Genomic DNA, 21,164 nt, shown 5'->3' on the forward strand with positions numbered 1-21,164 from the left:
TTTTGGTGCAAATAAGCATTGTGAAATTTAAGTTCTTCAAATTAGTTCTGATTCTACAACAAAATTCAACCTGCTCTACATCCTTCTCTAATTGTATCGTTCAATTTGAGAAAAGTCTCAGAATCAAGTAAATCGACGATCTCCTGGTTAGCAGGCAGACTGAATCAGCTTGCTGGAGCTGGGGACACACAACTGACACTTTTTAACCACGGTGTAATACATTAAAATCTTGTAGGAGCAAAATCATTTTGATCTCTGGAATTTACATGGTGAGTGCGAATAAGACACTTTTTTTTTGCTCTTCGAGCAAAGTTAGCTCCATTTTGGGTAGTTTCAAGTTTGCATGATCTTCTACAATCTCGGTACGCGTGATGTCCATTGGGGAAGGTTGCATTCCTTTGTAATTCCTTTGTAAAAGACATCTGCTTCAGTTGTTCTGCAATTCTGTGAATGGGCAGCACGATAGCACAGTGGTTAGCACTGTGGCTTCACAGCGCCAGGGTCCCAGGTTCGATTCCCCGCTGGGTCACTGTCTGTGCGGAGTCTGCACATCCTCCCCGTGTGTGCGTGGGTTTCGTCCGGGTGCTCCGGTTTCCACCCACAGTCCAAAGATGTGCAGGTTAGGTGGATTGGCCGTGATGAATTGCCCTTTGTGACCAAAAAGATTATTGGGTTATGGGGATAAGGTGGAAGTGAGGGCTTAAAGACTCGATGGGCCGAATGGCCTCCTTCTGCACTGTATGTTATATGTTCTCGGAAAGGCTTCTATTTTTCAGCTGCCGCTGCTTCAGTGATAAATGGAGTGCAATCTCCGGCCAGACTTTTACTGCTCAAATCAGAAGTTGCTCCCTGGCCAACAAAGATCTGCAAATTGGTATTGGTGAGGCCTGTGGAGCCCCAAAGGGAATTGACTGAGCTGATTTTGCTTTTCTTCTTCATTTAAATCCAAATTCTGAACTTTCAATTTCTGCAAAGCCTCCCCTACATGGTGATCATAGAATCCCGACAGTACAGAAGGAAGCCTTTGGCCCATCGAGTCTGCAGCGACCCTCCGAAAGAGCACCCCACCGAGGCCCACTCCCCCCGCCCTATCCCCATAGCCCCACCTAACCTTTTGGACACCAAGGGGCAATTTAGCAGGCAAATCAACCTAACCGGCTCATCTTTGGACTGTGGGAGGAAACCCATGCAGACATGGGGAGAAAGTGCAAACTCCATACAGACAGCCACCCAAGGCCAGGATTGAACCCGGGTCCCTGGCGTGAGGCAGCAGTGCTAGCCACTGTGTCACCATGCTGCCCCGGTAACGAGCCACTTCTGCAACAAGGCCATTGTGTGGTTGGTAACTAGCATGTGTCAGGCCAGCCAGATTCTCAAATTGCGGTCTGCTTTCCTGTCCCTGCTTTGTCACAAGTGAGTCGATGACAGAAGTCACTTTGGCTTTTACCACAATAACTTTACCCAACTGATGGAGCCAGGACTGAAGGTGAAACACCATTTTCTCCATCTTTCACCAGAGACAATGGTTGTTATTTCCGCTCTGCGATAATAATAATCTTTACTGTCACAAGTAGGCTTACATTAACACTGCAATGAAGTTACTGTCGAAAGCCCCTCGTCGCCACATTCCGGCGCCTGTTCGGGTGCACTGAGGGAGAATACAAAAATGTCCAAATTACCTAACAGCACGTCTTTCAGGGCTTGTGGGAGGAAACCGGAGCACCCGGAGGAAACCCACGCAGATACGGGGAGAACGTGCAGACTCCGCACAGACAGTGACCCAGCCGGGAGTCGAAACTGAGGCCCTGGAGCTGTGAAGCAACTGTGCTAACCACTGTGCTACCGTGGCGCCCTGATAATGGGTTGTTTCCGCAATATACTGCTTGTCATATCAGAAGGTGGACGAGTCATTGGAGTTAAATCTTCCAAAGGGGTCATCATAACTGAATGCCCGACAGTGCATCCCTATTGGTAGGGACATATTTTCATACAAGCTTGAAGAATTTTCGATGGCAGGAATGTTATGTTCATTGGAAGCCAAGGGAGAGATCTGACTGCTCGCTCCTCCGACCACCAAGATGTGTTTACAGCACGGTGCGGAGGGGCTGAGTGGCTACAGCCTGAGTGGGGGCTGCCTCGGGACTTCAGGAATGAGTTGCAAGTGTACGGAAGCCTCCTCCAGGCTCAGACAGTAGCAGCCTGCTTATGACAACCCCACACTCCAAAGTGTCACTTTATCTCCCTTTGACTGTGAGCAGCCTCTAGCTTCACAGCTGAAGGCAGGTCGTGCTTGCTGCTTGCTCCTGCTGGTGGCTGCAGATGCCTCCAGGCTGCTGTTGTTGATGCCTTTCTTTTCTGTAGCCAGAATGAAGGACAATTTTATTAAAGATCCCTAGGTCCCGGAACACCAGACTCATGGAGACGTATGAGTCCAGCAGGCAATCCAGTTTAAAGCAAGAAGGCGCTGCGGGACCTGGTGTGCAACATTTTCCAAATGGACCACCTGCTGATGCTGATGCTTTTGTTGCCGGTGTGCTGGGTGCTGCTTGTAACAGGCACGTCACCGTGGGTTAAACACACTGGAAGTCACGGATGTTTAACTGCGCCTTGAGCGTCAGTGGAATATGTGGATGCCAGGATTTAGTTCCGGTGAGATTGGGCCGTGTGGGAGGGGCCTGAACAGCTGGGGCTCCTGGGTGGCGAATCCATGCAACAAATCACACATTGATGGACAGATTATTTCTGCGACAAAGTTCTGGACTTGATAACACATTCTCAGGCTTATCCTTCGTTTCTGTGGAGGGACCTGTGAGGGGTGATACCCAGCGTTTATTTTTGGGAAACTGAGCTGAGCTTTGTATTCGTACCAATGTGGGACAGTGATGTTTCCTTGTTGTTATTGGCCCGGGTTTAGAGAACACCAAAGTGTATCATGGAGTTCACCTGACCCACAACTTTTAATAGATTGTGGTTATGGGCACTTTACAGGTGTAATGCAACAGAGAACTAAAGTATTTTAAAAACAAAACAATGTTTATTCTATGAACTCAGTTAACACTTTATAAACACACAGTAAACATCTTATCAACTACAAATACTGATACTTTCGCAAATACAATATTCTTTGGGTAACCCTTAGTAACGTTCTTAACAACATCCATGAGCCCAAAACACTTTTTAACAAAGACAGCAGGTTTAAATTCTCCACAGAAACAGGTATTACTTTGAAATCATCAATGAGCTGAGGACATTCTTTAGCTTGTAGAGAGAGCGATCAATACACATCTGCTCGGTTCACATGCAGCTCTCCACTTGAAAGAGAAACAGTAAAAAGCAGAGCAGGGCCCGGCTTCACCCACACCCTGACACCACTGCAGCTATTTGATCAACACCCATTTCTTAGCGGTACATCCACCTGACAATTGGTCAGTGTGATATGTGGAATGTTATGAAGTTGATTTTCAAATCTTTGTTGCTGTTGACAGTTTACTAAACAAAACATTCTCAAGTGCAATCCTGTGGGTACACGGTCCAGGTCTCAGACGATGATTATTGCACCGCATTTTAATCAAACTTTGAAGCCTGAACTTTGCCTGACATCTAGAAGTGTTTGCTCCGCAGAGGCGGCAGCCAACAATCAAACACTCGGGAGCTGGGTCTTCAGCGCTGTGGATACCCTCACGATCAGGAGAGGCAGCTGACGACAGTCTCCGTAATGTCCTGGCAAGGGTCTGGGGTTTCGGGGCTCCTGCTGCGGCCACGGGTGAGTGTGCAGAGCGAGGTTTTCCAGCGCGACTGGCTTGCGAGTTGGCACTCTGAGAGAAGGTGGGACACGCCAGGGTGGAGGAGGCTTCAGGGATTCGAAGGTCTGAGGTGGGAGTCCCAATTGATTGTCGGTCTCTCCCCTTCTCAAGCACCTTACAGATATCAAAATGGACGGTCGAGCCGGTCCCGCACAGGATGCCCTCATGGTGCTGGTGGAAGCCTAGGCGGCCCGATGCCAGAGAAGGCAGCAATGTCTTCGCATACTGAAGGCGGTACCTCATGTGCAGCGGGGCAGCTGAACCTCCGGAAGACCCAGCCGCCCATCAGGCCAAAGAGGAATGCAGAAAGGGAGGTCAATGATGGTCCAAAATGTACAGGCGTCATTGGCCTTTTGTGGAGATGATGGACAGCATGGTCCGCAGGAGACTCCATCTCAACAAAGAGACAGTGCGGCACCTGTGCCCTGTCCTCGTTGACTTGGCGCCCCGTGAGGTGGACGATACCCGCTCCTGGTGGTCGCGAAGGTCTCTGCAGCCCGAAGCGTTTATGGAAAGGGTACATTCCAGGGTTCGAGCGGGGACTCGTGCGGCCTTTCCAAAGCTACAGCTCCAGGGGGCTGAGGAGCATCTGGAGTGAGCTTCAGAGGATTCGGCTTCATCTCGCTCTGCCGGTCCTGGTGCCTCCCCATTGTCTGCACCGTTGCGTTGACGCCCAAATCGATTCTCCTTAACAACTGGCCATGCTCTGCGGTGCCTCAGCAATGTCCTCCTGTGGCAGGGCCACATCCCTCAGCGACTGGGACATGACGTCGAGGTCCTCAGCCTTGGTTGTCACAGACTGAGCCACACCTTGGGCTCTGCCACTCAACGTACTGATGTTGTGCTCCAGACCTTTCACTGTGGTCACCACTCTACCCCTGGCAGTGTTGGCATCACCTCCTGTGCCTGTAGCCAATTGGCTATGCACTCGTCAGAATGTCATTGGCATCTCCTCCTGAATCTCCCAGCCTTGTCCAAACACCTGCAGCAGCTCCGGGATCACCTTGTTCAGACGCTCGGCATCTGACTGGGTCCCAGCCGAGTCCTGGCGTCCAGCACACCTCCAACTGCTGACTCCAGTGGATGTTCCTGCCTCCGCTTGGGGAGCATCAGCAACTGTGTGGTGCTCACCCGACTCTGCCCCAGAAATCAGTCCACGAACTGAGATGTGCGCGTCTGTGCTGACGGAAGGTCGGGATGAAAGCTGTTTGGTCTCCTCAGAGCTCTCCCCCAGGGTGTGTTCTTGGGTGACAGGAGGGGAGCCAACTCCAGATGGTCCAGCGCCTTCAGACGGAGATCCTGCGAGGAAATGCGGCCAGGGATAGTAAAAGATCGTTTTGTCTGATGTGAACAGCTCACATCAAACATAAGAACACAAGAACTAGGAGCAGGAGGAGGCCATCTGGCCCCTCGAGCCTGCTCCACCATTCAATGAGATCATGGCTGATCTTTTGTGGACTCAGCTCCACTTTCCGGCCCGAACACCATAACCCTTAATCCCTTTATTCTTCAAAAAACTATCTATCTTTATCTTAAAAACATTTAATGAAGGAGACTCAACTGCTTCACTGGGCAAGGAATTCCATAGATTCACAACCCTTTGGGTGAAGAAGTTCCTCCTAAATTCAGTCCTAAATCTACTTCCCCTTATTTTGAGGCTATGCCCCCTAGTTCTGCTTTCACCCGCCAGTGGAAACAACCTGCCCACATCTATCCTATCTATTCCCTTCATAATCTTATATGTTTCTATAAGACCCCCCCTCATCCTTCTAAATTCCAACGAGTACAGTCCCAGTCTACTCAACCTCTCCTCGTAATCCAACCCCTTCAGCTCTGGGATTAACCTAATGAATCTCCTCTGCACACCCTCCAGTGCCAGTACATCCTTTCTCAAGTAAGGAGACCAAAACTGAACACAATACTCCAGGTGTGGCCTCACTAACACCTTATATAATTGCAGCAGAACCTCCCTAGTCTTAAACTCCATCCCTCTAGCAATGAAGGACACAATTCCATTTGCCTTCTTAATCACCTGTTGCACCTGTAAACCAACTTTTTGCGACTCATGCACTAGCACACCCAGGTCTCTCTGCACAGCAGCATGTTTTAATATTTTATCATTTAAATAATAATCCCTATTGATGTTATTCCTACCAAAATGGATAACCTCACATTTATCAACATTGTATTCCATCTGCCAGACCCTAGCCCATTCACTTAGCCTATCCAAATCCCTCTGCAGACTTCCAGTATTCTCTGCACTTTTTGCTTTACCACTTATCTTAGTGTCGTCTGCAAACTTGGACACATTGCCCTTGGTCCCCAACTCCAAATCATCTATGTACATTGTGAACAATCAGAGAAACACCCATTAATCCCCACTCTTTGCTTTCAATTAATTAACCAATCCTCTATCCATGCTACTATTTCCACCTTAATGCCATGCATCTTTATCTTATGCAACAACCTTTTGTGTGGCACCTTGTCAAAGGCTTTCTGGAAATCCAGATATACCACATCCATTCGCTCCCCGTTATCTACCGCACTGTTAATGTCCTCAAAGAATTTCACTAAATTAGTTAGGCACGATCTGCACTTTATGAACCCATGCTGCGTCTGCCCAATGGGACAATTTCCATCCAGATGCCTCGCTATTTCTTCCTTTATGATAGATTCCAGCATCTTCTCTACTACCGAAGTTAAGCTCACTGGCCTAGAATTACCCGCTTTCTGCCTACCTCCTTTTTTAAACAGTGGTGTCACGTTTGCTAATTTCCAATCCGCCGGGACCGCCCCAGAGTCTGGTGAATTTTGGTAAATTATCACGAGTGCATTTGCAATTTCCCTAGCCATCGCTTTTAGCACTCTGGGATGCATTCCATCAAGTTTAGGAGACTTGTCTACCTTTGGCCCCATTAGCTTGCCCATCACTACCTCCTTGGTGATAACAATCCTCTCAAGGTCCTCACCTGTCATCGTCTCATTTCCATCAGTCACTGGCATGTTATTTGTGTCTTCCACTGTGAAGACCGACCCAAAAAACCTGTTCAGTTCCTCAGCCATTTCCTCATCTCCCATTCTTAAATCTCCCTTCTCATCCTCGAAAGACCAATATTTACCTTGGCCACTTTTTTTTGTTTTATGTATTTGTAGAAACTTTTACTATCTGTTTTTATATTCTGAGCAAGTTTACTCTCATAATCTATCTTACTCTTCTTTATAGCTTTTTTAGTAGCTTTCTGTTGCCCCCTAAAGATTTCCCAGTCCTCCAGTCTCCCACTGATCTTTTCTACTTTGTATGTTTTTTCCTTCAATTCGATACTCTCCCTTATTTCCTTAGATATCCACGGTCGATTTTCCCTCTTTTTACCGTCCTTCCTTTTGTTGGTATAAACCTTTGCTGAGCACTGTGAAAAGTCACTTGGAAGGATCTCCACTGTTCCTCAACTGTTTCACTATAAAGTCTTTGCTCCCAGTCTACCTTAGCTAGTTCTTCTCTCATCCCATTGTAATCTCCTTTGTTTAAGCACAAAACACGAGTGCTTGTTTTCACCTTCTCACCCTCCATCTGTATTTTAAATTCCACCATATTGTGATCGCTCCTTCTGAGAGGATCCCTAACTATGAGATCCTGAATCAATCCTGTCTCATTACACAGGACCAGATCTCGGGCCGCTTGTTCCCTCGTAGGTCCCATTACATAATATTCTAGGAAACTATCGCGGATACAGTCTATAAACTCCTCCTCAAGGCTGCCTTGACCGACCTGGTTAAACCAATCAACATGTAGATTAAAATCCCCCATGATAACTGCTGTACCATTTCTACATGCATCTGTTATTTCTTTGATTATTGCCTGCCCCACCATAATGTTACTATTTGGTGGCCTATAGATTACTCCTATCAGTGACTTTTTCGCCTTACAATTCCTGATTTCCACCCAAATGGATTCAACCTTATCCTCCATAGCACCGATGTCATCCCTTACTGTTGCCCGGATGTCATCCTTAAATAACAGAGCTACACCACCTCCCTTACCATCCACTCTGTCCTACCGAAAAGTTTGATACTCTCGGATATTTAACTCCCAGTCGTGACCATCCTTTAACCATGTTTCAGTAATGGCCACTAAATCATAATCATTCACGGTGATTTGCGCCATCAACTCATTTACCTTATTCCGAATACTACGAGCATTCAGGTAAAGTACACTTATGTTGGCTTTTTTAACCTCTGTTCTGAATCTTAACACCTCGATCAGTAACCTCTCCTAAGTTACATTTCCTCTTAACCGTTCTCCTAACTTTCCTTGTCGTTGAACCCATATCGTCATGTAACAACCTGCCGCGTCGCTTACCATTAATGTTTTCACTTCCCGTTTTATTTCTTTTAGTATTCCTGGTCATATTCACTGAGCTCCCCTCAGTCACTGTGCCTTGCACTGTCGCCCTTTTTGATTTTTGACTATGGCTTCTCTGCCTTACACTTTCCCCCTTACTGCCTTTTATTTCTGTCCCTGTTTTACTACCTTCCAACTTCCTGCATCGGTTTCCATCCCCCTGCCACATTGGTTTAAACTCTCCCCAACAGCTCTAGCAAACGCCCCCCCGTAGGACATCGGTTCCAGTCCTGCCCAGGTGCAGATCGTCCAGTTTGTTCTGGTCCCTCCTCCCCCAGAACCGGTTCCAATGTCCCAGGAATTTGAATCCCTCCCTCTTGCACCATCTCTTGAGCCACGTATTCATCCTCTCTATCCTGACATTCCTACTCTGACTAGCTCGTGGCACTGGTAGCAATCCTGAGATTATTACCTTTGAGGTCCGACTTTTTACTTTAACTCCTAGCTCCCTAAATTCAGCTTGTAGGACCTCGTCCCGTTTTTTACCGATATTGTTGGTGCCTACGTGCACCACAACAGCTGGCTGTTCACCCTCCCCCCCAGAATGTCCTGCAGCCGCTCCGAGACATCCTTGACCCGTGCACCAGGGAGACAACATACCATCCTGGAGTCTCGATTGCGTCTGTAGAACCGCCTGTCTATTCCCCTTACAATTGAGTCCCCTATCACTATAGCCCTGCCATTCTTCTTCCTGCCCAGCTGCACAGCAGAGCCAGCCACGGTGCCATGAACCTGGCTGCTGCTGCCTTCCCATCTCCCTCAACAGTATCCAAAGCGGTATATCTGTTTTGCAGGGAGATGACCGCAGAGGACACCTGCACTGCCTTCCTATTCTTGCTCTGTCTTTTGGTCACCCATTTTCTATCTCCCTCAGTACCTTTCACCTGCGGTGTGACCAACTCGCTAAACGTGCTATCCACGACGTCCTCAACGTCGTGGATGCTCCAAAGTGAGTCCATCCGCAGCTCCAGAGCCGTCAAGCGATCTAACAGGAGCTGCAACTGGACACACTTCTTGCACGTGAAGGAGCCAGGGACAGTGGACGTGTCCCTGAGCTCGCATATCGCACACGAGGAGCATGGCACGGGTCTGAGATCCCCTGCCATGTCTTAAACCTTCGGTTAACTTCAACAACTACAACTTCAACAAAAAGAACAACAAAGAAAAAAACAAATAAATATACCAATGAAAAGAAACAGAAAACTAGAAACACTACTTACCAGTCACTTACCTGGGATAAAAAACACTTCCTCCCCACCCAGCTTCGAATTCCCACCTAGATTCAAATTCCCAAACTCACTCTTTGCTGTCTCACTCTGACTGTGTCTTCTCTGGCTCACCGGGAGAACTCACTGGGAGTGAGTTTACAAGTTGCTCTTTTTAAACTGTCCTGAATTGACTGCCCTCCCCCACCTGCTTTTAGATCAAGGTAGACATGGACAAAAGAGTTGAACTGTCCAATCAACAGGGACCACATGCTGGTTCAAACATGGACAAAAGAGCTGAACTCCAGAGGTGAGGTGAGAGTGACTGCCCTCGACACCAAGGCAGCGTTTGACCGAGTGTGGCATCGAGGAGCCCGAGCTAAACCGGAGTCAATGGGAATCAGGGGAAACCTCTCCGCTGGTTGGAGTCATACCTTAATATATTTACATAGATTTACATAGAACATACAGCGCAGAAGGAGGCCATTCGGCCCATCGAGTCTGCACTGACCCACTTAAGCCCTCACTTCCTCCCTATCCCCGGAACCCAATCACCCCTCCTAACCTTGTGTGGTCACTAAGGGCAATTTATCATGGCCAATCCACCTAACCTGCACGTCTTTGGACTCTGGGAGAAAACCGGAGCACCCGGAGGAAACCCACGCTGGCACGGGGAGAACGTGCAGACTCTGCACAGACAGTGACCCAGCGGGGAATCGAACCTGGGACCCTGGAGCTGTGAAGCAACAGTGTTAACCACTGTGCTACTGTGCCGCCCATCTAGCACAAAGGAAGATGGTTGTGGTGGTTGGAGGTCAATCATCTCAGCTCCAGGGCCTCACTGCAGGAGTTCCTCAGGATAGTGTCCTCGGCCCCAACCATCTTCAGCTGCTCCATCAATGACTTCCCTTCCATTATAAGGTCAGAAGTGGGGATGTTTGCGGATGACTGCACAATGTTCAGCACCATTCACGACTCCGCAGATAATGAAGCAGTCCCTGTCCAAATGCAGCAAGACCCGGACAATATCCAGGCTCGGGCTGACAAGTGGCAAGTTACATTCACGCCACACAACTGCAAGGCAATGACCATCTCCTACAAGAGAGGATCTAACCACCACCCCGTGACATTCAATGGCATTACCATCGCTGAATCCCCCACAATCAACATCCTGGGGGTTACCATTGATCAGAAACTCAACTGGACTAACCACATTAATACTGTGGCTACCAGAGCAGGTCAAAGATTAGGAATCTTACGGTGAGTAACTCACCTCCTGATCCCTCAAAGTCTGTTCACCATCTACAAGGCACAAGTCTGGGGCTGGTTTAGCACACTGGGCTAAATAGCTGGCTTTTAAAGCAGACCAAGGCAGGCCAGCAACACGGTTCAATTCCTGTACCAGCCTCCCCGAACAGGCGCCGGAATGTGGTGACTAGGGGCTTTTCACAGTAACTTCATTGAAGTCTACTTGTGACAATAAGCGATTTTCATTCATTTCAAGTCAGGAGTGTAATGGAACACTCTCCACTTGCCTGGGTGAGCGCAGCTCCAACAACACTGAAGAAGCTCGACACCCTCCAGGACCAAGCAGCCCCGCTTGATTGCTCTGCCTTCCACAAACATTCAAACCCTCCACCACCGACGAACAGTGGCAGCCGTCTGCACCATCTACAAGGTGCACTGCAGTAACTCACCAAGGCTCCTTAGGCAGCACCTACAAACCACTACCATCTAGAAGGACAAGAGCAGCAGATACCTGGGAACCCCACCACCTGGAGGTTCCCCTCTGTGTACCCGAACAGGTGCCAGAGTGTAGTGACGAAGGGATTTTTGTTACAGTGTTAATGTAAGCCTATTTGTGACAATAAAGATTACTATTATTATCCAGTGCCTTTGGCCGTTTCAGCTACCCAAGGGTTCTGCCATTTACTGTATAATTCCCACCTGTATTAGATCTTCAAGAGTACATTTGTCCGAATTAAACTCCATCTGCCATTTCTCTGCCCAAATCTCCAACCGATCTATATCCTGCTGGATCCTCTGACAATCCTCTTCACTATCCGCAAACTTACTATTCAAACCAGCTACATTTTCCTGCAGATCATTTTTTGTACTGTGAACACCACTCGTCACAGCCTTCCATTTAGAAAAGCATCCTTCCACTGCCACCCTCTTTTATGACCGAGCCAGTTCTGTATCCATCTTGCCATCTTACCTCTGATCCACGTGACTTCACATTTTGTACCAGTCTGTCGTGAGGGACTTTGTGAAAGGCCTTACTGACGTCCATGTAGACAACATCCCAGTGACCTTCCTTCATAGAGACACAGATACATAGAATTTACAGCGCAGAAGGAGGCCATTTGGCCCTTCGAGTCTGCACCGGCCATTGAAAAGAGCACCCAACTTAATAATAATAATAATCTTTATTGTCACAAATAGGCTTCCATTAACACTGCAATGAAGTGACTGTGCAAAGCCCCTCGTCGCCACATTCCGGTGCCTGTTCGAGTACACAGAGGGAGAATTCAGAACGTCCAAATTACCGAACAGCATGTCTTTCGGAACTTGTGGGAGGAAACTGGAGCACCCGGAGGAAACCCACGCAGATACGGGGAGAACATGCAGACTCCACGCAGACAGTGACCCAAGCGGGAATCGTACCTGGGGCCCTGGCACTGTGAAGCCACAGTGCTAACCACTGTGCTACCGTGCTACCCTCTAAGCCCACACCTCCACCCTAAGCCCCCTAATGTACTCCTTATTCACACGACTGTGCGGCAAAATTTGGTTCCAACTCCATCTGCAAATTTGCTGATGACACGTCCGTAGTGGGTTAGATCTTGAACAACGATGAGTCTGAATACAGGAGGGAGATAGAGAACCTAGTGGTGTGGTATAATGACAGCAATCTCTCCCTCAATATCTGCAAAACTAAGGAACCGGTAATTGACTTCAGGAAGCAAAGTACTGTACGCACCCCTGTCTGCATCAACGGGCCGAGGTGGAGATGGTTAGCAGTTTCAAATTCCTAGGTGTGAACATCACCAAAAATCTGTCCTGGTCGACCCACGTCAACGCTACGACCAAGAAAGCACAACAGCGCCTATACTTCCTCAGGAAACTAAGGAAATTTGGCATGTCCAGATTGACTTACCAATTTTAACAGATGTCCATAGGAAGCGTCCTATCTATCACAGCCTGGTATGGCAACTGCTCGGCTCAGGACCGTAACAAACTACAGAGACTCGTGAACACCGCCCAGTCCATCACACAAACCCGCCTCCGATCCATTGACTCTGTCTGCACCTCCCGCTGCCTGGGGAAAGTGGGCAGCATAATCAAAGACCCCTCCCACCCGGCTTACTCACTCTTCCAACTTCTTCCATCGGGCAGGAGATAAAGAAGTCTGAGAACACACACGAACATGTTAAGTAATGGGTTAAGAGACATGGGTTAAAGAAGCAGCTAACACAGAAGGGGTACTCTGGAAGTATACTGGTGTACATGGATTAAATGGTGCATCTAGAGTCTGGTATTTTTCGGTAAGGTCAGTTTTGTTAAAGTTAGGCTGTTGCCAGTTGAAAGCAGATCCTGCAATGTTTTACTGGCACGATAAAGGAAATCTTTCTGGCATTTTTGTGATGCATGTCGATGATTTTTTGTGGGGTGGGACGAGTGATTTTGAAACTATTGTAATCTCTGGTTTGAGGAAAGAATTCAGGGTTGGAAGTCAGGCTTCCGGTGCATTTAAATATATTGGACTGGAAATTGGACAGACTAAGTTAGGGGCATCTTTACGTCAGCAATCTTATTTGGAAAGCATCAGCCCAATAGCAATTAGTCGTGGCCAAGTTTCACAAAAAAACGCAATGGTTTCAAAGGTAGAAAAAGAGCAACTGCGAAGTTTAATTGGGCAACTGAACTGGTTAGGTAGACAGGCTAGACCGGACGTGAGTTTTGATGTCTTAGAGTTGAGTACAAAAATGAATGATCCCAAAGTGGAAGACATAATAAGAGCAAATAAAGCGTTGCCCAAACTAAAAATGCAGGAGTGTGTTTAGAAGTTCCCGGTTTTAGGTGACCTTAAGCACTTGAAACTCATAGTTTATAGTGATGCGACCTATGCAAATTTATGTGATGGGGTTTCAAGCGCAGGAGGTTTTATAATTTTCCTTTTGGGGAACAATGGTAAATGTTGCCCGCTTGTGTGGGAAACAAAGAAAAAAGGAGAGTGGTAAAAAGCACTTTAGCTGCTGGGACGTTAAGCCTTGTAGAGGCGGTGGATATGACCTTTTATTTAAGTCAGATATTGACAGGAATTTTGGGATTAGGGATTTGGGTAATATACCTATTGACTGCCACATTGACAATAAATCCCTGTGGGAAAATGTGCACTCTACAAAAAGTGTCAATGAAAGGAGGTTACGGATAGACATCGCAAGTTTGAAGCAGATGTTGGACAGAGGGGAAATAACAAAAATTAAATGGGTCGACAGGAGCTATCAACTGTCAGACTGTTTTACGAAACAAAAAAAAAGGGGGGGAAATCATGTGTGTGTTTTTGAGTTTCTTGAAATTTTGTTTTCACCTAATTATTTTTTTTTCTCCAAGGAAGGGGAGACTGTTAAGTAATGGGTTAAGAGACATTGCAATTAGTTGTCTCATTTATGTTAAGTATCCATTAATTGACACTGATATGTAAAGGGGCTTCAGGTGACCTCTGGCAGGTGATGTACAGTGAGAGATTTGTGCAAAGGCTGTTGGAATGAAATAAATGTGTGTTTATGAAAAAGGATCAAGAACTTTAGACTCTTCATATCACAGCAACTAAAACGTCCAACAGAACAGACTCAAAAACAGCTTCTTCCATGTTATTACCGGACTCCTGAATGGACTGAACTGATAACTCTACGTGTTGTCACTACTGTTGTAACACTACACTCTCTATGCTTCACCTGCTGTCTATGTATGTACATTGTGTATTTATGGCATGTCCTATGTTTTTCATGTATGGAATGACCTGACTGTACTGTACACAGAACAATACTTTTCACTGTACCTCCGTAAACGTGACAATAAATCTAAAATCAGCCCACCTTTGAGATTCTGCTTTTTAATTTAGCCCCTAGCTGCCAATATTTCCTCAGTACAAACTCATTCTTCATTCCACATATGAACTTCAGTTCTAGTCTTGGAACATTGTCAGTGCCCAGAGACTTTTCAGTATTATGCCATTAGAAAGTGGGTCGATTTTGACTTGGGAACATCACCTGACCATGCCTCTGCTAGCTAATCTGCTGATGGACCCTCAACCAGGCCTTTGTCCCTCTGGACTTAACTATTTCAACCCATTCTTGAACAAACCTCCCACTAGGGGCTTTTCACAGTAACTTCATTGAAGCCTACTTGTGTCAATAAGTGATTATTATTATTATTATTATGTTCTGTCCTCTGTAAATTTAAAGGTTGGGTAAAATATTGCTGCCCACATCATATGTCACACAAAATCCTTGTCACCTTTCATCATTGTATTGCCAACATACATTCACTCCTGGTTAAACAATGCCTTGATTTTAAAATTGCCGTCCTTGTTTTCAAAACCCTCTCTCCACATTTCTCAAAGTTTTTGCTCCCCAAACAGCCCTCCAAGGCAAAGGCAAAACACTGGATGACGCATGTCATAATATGCACTCATGTTCATAATGAGATGCAGACAGGCAGTGATGGACACACACAGGAACCGATCACCACACAGAATACAGAACAACCAATCACCAGGCAGGACACTATAGGGTACATTACCAATATAAAACACACGAGGCAGGAAGGCTCGGCCTCTTCGTACTGGTGATAGCTGTAGCAACTGTCAGGGTGCAATGTACAGTCAGCACCCACTACACATGGCACAGAGCAAGTCTGGGCCAGCCAGACCAAGGTTAGCAAGCTTAGATTAATAGAGTGTCGACCCACAGCGAACTGTGTACATTACTCAGCAAGTTCAATAAAGCCGTGTTGAACCATCTACAGTGTTGGAAAACTGTTTTCAAGTGATACTGCATCGAATTGCAGTCCGTGTTAATCCAACATATATAACACAACATGGTACCAGGAAACTATTAACTCTAACGGACCTACCTCGAGTAAATCTGAAACGACCGGAAAGCAAATAGCAAACAGCCAGCGATATGGAAAAGTTCCCGCCCCCCCACCCCCGCAGCTCAGGATCTCCGGCAACCTCGGCGACAACTGGAGGGTCTTCAGACAGAAGTTCCTCCTACACCTCACAGCATCCGACCTTGAGGAAGCATCAGATGCTAGGATAATAGTGCTGCTCCTGTCGACGGCGGGGCATCATGCCATCCACATCTTTAACTCGCTCACGTTTGCCCGAGGAGAAGATAAAGCAAAGTTCCAGACTATTCTGCAAAAATTCGACAGCCACTGTGACGTCGGGGTGAATGAGAGCTTTGAACGGTAAATCTTCCAACAGAGGCTTCAGAGTAAGGATGAACATTTTCACTCCTTCTTGACCCATCTTCCCATCTTAGCGCAGTCGTATAACTATGACTCGACTGCTGATTTCATGATTCGGGATCAGATCGTTTTCGGGGTCCATTCCGACTCCCCGCGGGAGCAGCTCCTTAAAATCAAACGTATGACCCTCCCGATCGCCACCGAAACGTGCGTTGCCCATGAACATGCCAGAAATCGCTACTCCCACATCAAGGCGGCAGAAACGGCAAAACTAGCCCCCCACGAGGCAGAAACTGTACAGGCCATCGCTCGGCTGCAGGGCCCGAACATTGAGGAGAGGGGCCGTTTTGCGGGTTTCCGTGGCCGTTTCGCGGGCTTTCCAAGGGGCCCCGCGCACCGCGACTGGGAGGACAATGCGGCAGAAAACCCTACTGCGCATATGCGAACGTCGGCCGACCGCACTGAGCAGGCGCGAAGGCGCACGGACCTCAGATAAAAGTAGAAAGTGGTGAGAAACACAGCAGGGAATCAGAGTTAATGGGTGGAAGTGTCCGCTCCCACCAACAGCAGGAAGCCTGGCAGGCAGCGGAACCTAACTGGCCTTGATGAGGCCTGATGAGGTCAGTTGTCCAACATCAGGATTACGTTTTGGAATTCTGTTCTCTGGACTTTCAAGGCAGGTTAACGCTAGTTGAGCTTCCCAATGGACAATGTTGCGATGTGCAATTCCTTCCAACGCCATTCCATGCCTGCTCATCTGTTACACTTTCAAATTTACTTTGCCAATATCCGGTGAAGTGCCCTGTGATGTTTTACTCTGTTCACGGTGCCATTTAAACACACTTTGCTGTAGGCTCTTATCTAATTTTGTAAGGTAAATAAAAATAAAATATTGTGGATGATGGAAATCGGGAATCAAGGCAGAAAATGCTGGAAAAGCCCAGCAGGTCTGGCAGCATCTGTGGGGAGAGAAACACAGTTAACATTTCCAGCCAAATGACGATTCCACTGAACTGAGAAGGGCGATTGCAGTGCAGACAGAGGCCATTCGATCCATTGAGTCTGCACCGACCCTCTGAAAGAGCACTCTATCTAGATCCACTCTCCCGCCTTACCCCCCGTAACCCACCTAACCTGCATATCCCTGGACACTAAGGGACAATTATATCTCGGCCAATCCACCTAACATCTTTGAACTGTGGGAGAAAGCTGGAAGACCCGGAGGATACACACGCAGACACAAAGAGAATGTGCAAACTCCACACAGTCACCCAAGGCCGGGATTGAACCTGGGTCCCTGGCGCTGAGGCAGCTGTGCTCTCTCCTGTGCCATAGTATCGACTCGAAACATTAACTGCGTTTCTCTCTCCACAGATATTGCCAGACCTGCTGAGCTTATCCAGCATTTTCTCTTCTAATTTTGCAAGGTATTTAAATAAATGGCAAAGAAACCTTATATAAATAGCTGAACCAATGTGTAAACCAGACTTTTTCAAAGTGCTGGTCTTGACCTGCAGGTAGGTTGTGGACGTTTGTTGGGAGGGTCACTGAACGGTCAGTTCCCTTGGTGGTCCCGGTCGTGGGAGAAGCACCCAGCAGCTTCTCCTGGCATTTTTATTAAGAAATGCAACCGCTGCTGCCTTTTAAATGAGAATGAAATGTCTGCAGTCATCTGGTCATAAGCAGCAGCAGTGAGCAGGTCATGCACTCTGCATGTACACTTGACGTCAAGTGCCCGGTATGTACGTGCGTTGGCCACCAAATCATCGACGGGAGCTTATTTAATTTTCTAGCCGCGAGCAAGCAAGGCAAGAGGACTGAGAAGAAGGATCATCTTGTTACAAGCAAGAGGCAGCCAGAGACACAAATAGGCAGAATACCTACTGGCCGCGATCTCACATCTGAATCTTCTGGAGAGAGCTGCCCAGGAGAGTCCAGGGCAGGACAGAGCAGTTCTAGAGTTAGCTCTGTACGGAGCCCCAGGGCCTCTGGTTAACAGCCGACAAAGAAGAAACTTAACTTGGGAACAAAGCAGTATAAAGATGATTTCTTAACGTCTGGTGTTGTCAATTGTGCCAATGCAAATAATGATGCAAAGCCCGTGTGTGAATGAAAAATCCCTCTTGAGGTTGAGAAACATTGAAAAATATAGGGGCAGGAGGCGGCCATGCGGCCCTTCAAGCCCGCTCCGCCATTCATTCTGATCATGGCTGATCTTCCAGCTCAATAGCCTCATCCCACTTCCCCCATATCCTTTGATCCCCTTTGCCCGAAGTGCTATATCTAGGAAGTGCTGAGGGTTTTGGCAAAGAGCGGTATCATGACCGGTACAGGCTCGGAGGTGATGAAGTGCTTGAGGAGTGAAAGTAGGAAGAAACTTAAATGTGGAATAAGGAAGGCTAAAAGGGTCTTTAGCAAACATGGTCAAGGAGAATCCTCGATATATATCCTAATGCATATAGTAGGAGCAAGAGGGAAGTAAGAGAAAGAGTAGGCCCACTCAAGGACAATGGAGGGAGGTTATGCGTGGAACCAGAGGAAGTGGGTGAAATCCTTAATGAGTACTTTGTATCGGTATTCACCAGAGAGAAGGACATGACGGATGTTGAGGTCAGGCATGGGTGTGTGAATTCTCCTGAGAACGTCAATATATCAAAGGAGGAAGTGTTGTCTCCCAAATTGTATTAAGGTAGATAAGTCCCCGGGGCCAGATGGGATCTATCCCAGGTTGCTGCAGGAAGCAAGGGGAGTAATAGCTGGGGCCTTAGCAGATATCTTCAGATCCTCTTTAACCAGAGGCGAGGTTCCAGAGGACTGGAGAATAGCCAATGTTATTCCTTGTTTGAGAAAGGAAGCAGGGATAATCCAGCAAATTATAGGCCGGTGAGCCTGACATCAGTGGTGGGGGAGCCTTTGGAAAAGATACTGAGGGACAGGATATATACACATTTGGAGGAAAATGGACTAGTTAGTGACAGGCAGATTGGTTTTGTACGGGGAAGGTCATGTATCACCAACTTGATTGAGTTGTTTGAAGAGGTGACAAAGGAAATTGATGAGGGAAGGGCTGTGGATCTAGTTTATCTGGACTTTAGTAAGGAATTTGACAAGGTCCCACATGGAAGACCGGTACAAAAACTAAAATCACATGGGATTTTGTTTGGGCTGGCTAGATGGATGCAGAACTGGCTTGGTTCTCGAGGACGGTGGAAGGGTGTTTTCCAGAATGGAGATCTGTGAAATCCTAATGTCCCTTCAGCTTCAGAAGTCATTGACTCTGGACTTCCGATGAGGGGGATAGGCTGAGAAGTCGCACATCAGGTGCTCTCCTCCCGCGAACCTGAAAAATGCCCGCAGACAATAAATCATCCCCACACCATGAACAAAACACGGAAGGAGGAAAGGATGCCACGCAACTGCCAGTCCTGAGGACGAGTGGAGACTAGGGGTGGAAAAGGCCTTGACAAGCAGCAAACGTCCGGACCGGCCGACGCACGAGGCGGCAAAACGCGGACTTCGCCAGAGCGAGAGGAACCGACACACTGCACACGAGAAGCCCCCCCCACCCCCAAACACACACACCAGGGGATGGGTGGAGGATGTTTCTCTCGAGAGAATGGAAGGAATATCAAGAAGAAACTGAATTGGGCACACAAAGGGCAGCACGGCGACGCAGTGGGTTAGCACTGCTGCCTCACGGCGCCGAGGTCCCGGGTTTGATCCTGGCTCTGGGTCACTGTCCATGCGGAGTTTGCACATTCTCCCCGTGTTTACGTGGGTTTCACCCCCACAACTCAAAAGATGTGCAGGCAAGTGGATTGGCCGCGCTAAATTGCCCCTTAATTTGGAAAAAATGAATTGGGTACTCTTAAAAAAAAAATTTTTAATGAAAAAAAGTCGGGCATACAAGCTGCGGTGAAGGTGAAGTGGCCGAAACTCTGGAGACTATCCAGGTGGTCCTGAACACAGCCGAAAAACAATTGGAAGCCCAGGAGGCAATGATTAAAGAACTGGAAAGGGCTGCCACTGGCCAGGGCGACCGGATCGTCGCCCTGCAAAAGGAGGTGGCAGGACTGGTCGCGACACAAGGCAAGGTTGAGGAAAGGTTGAGGACCAGGAGAACTGGTCGAGGCAGCAGAACTTGAAAGGTTCCTTGAAAGACCCAGAGGGGAGCGACGATAGAAGCCCCACAGACTCTGTGGCCCAAATGCTGGGTAACCTGGTGGGAAGGTTATAGCTTCCCCAATCCATCAGAAATCGACAGAGGGCACCGGTCCCTCCGACCAAAGCCCAAAACTGGGAAACAGTCGAGGTTGATAATTGCAAAGATGCCAGGAGCAGGAGAGAATCCTGTGCTGTGCCAGGAAGTCCAAAAGCTTGTAGCTGGGAAGGTCACAAGATCCGGATCTACCAGGATATTGGGTCTGACCTGGCCTAGCCCCGGACTGAGTTTAACAAAGCGAAGGCTGCGCTGTACAGAAACAGTGTGAGATTTGGAATGCTGCACCCAGACAAGCTCTGGGTCACAGAACAAGGCAGGGAACACTTTTTCACGGTCCCTCTGGATGCGGACAAGTTTGCCACAGAGAATGGACTGGAAAAGCGGCAGCAGGGGCAGCGATGAAGAGACGGCAGAATGAGACTCTTATACTACAGTGTTAATAAGTTTTTCCCTTTGCATTCTGCAGACCATCGCCACAGTGACTGCTTTACGCAGGAGAACACTGTCTCGTTTTGGGGACGAGAGCAGTAAGAGAGGGAAGGAGGAGCGAGTACAGCAGAGCACAGGGGAAGGTGAGGGGAATGGCAGACAGGGAGCCCAGAGATCGGGCAACTGGAGGATGTGCAAGGTGCCCCGGGGGGGGCATTAGCGAGGGATCTAGCACCGGGATTCATGGAGGAGAGAGAGGCCGTGGGGCGTGTCTCCCGCAAGGGGGAAGGCGCCTGGCAGGGGGGAGCAGACAATGGGTACAGGGGGATAATTAGGGGAACAAATGGGAAAAGGGGAAGGGGGGATGAGCTGCGGGGTAGAGGGGGAAAGACGACAGGGGGTGTAGGGGAGGAGAGAAGATATAAGGGAGACATAGGTGAAGAAAGTTGGTGGGCACTAGGCCGGCTGCAACAGGCCACATGTGGTGACTTAGAACAAGATGGCGCTGCAGACAGGATCCCTGGACAGAGGGAAACCGCGGAGTGCAAGGGCACACCCACATGGCACACTCACAGTGCGTGGCCATATTGGTTTCCCCCTGGACAGAGGGCAGCCCCGGAGAGCAG

General features: G+C 48.0%; 1 pseudogene; it reads right to left on the bottom strand.

Moving 5' to 3' along the window:
• Positions 1 to 221: 221 nt before the first annotated feature.
• Positions 222 to 16,629, bottom strand: LOC140409451 (putative monooxygenase p33MONOX; annotated as a pseudogene).
• Between the last annotated feature and the right edge of the window lie 4,535 nt (positions 16,630 to 21,164).

This window comes from Scyliorhinus torazame, chromosome 3, assembly GCF_047496885.1.
Source record: "Scyliorhinus torazame isolate Kashiwa2021f chromosome 3, sScyTor2.1, whole genome shotgun sequence".
NCBI classification, from domain to species: domain Eukaryota; kingdom Metazoa; phylum Chordata; class Chondrichthyes; order Carcharhiniformes; family Scyliorhinidae; genus Scyliorhinus; species Scyliorhinus torazame.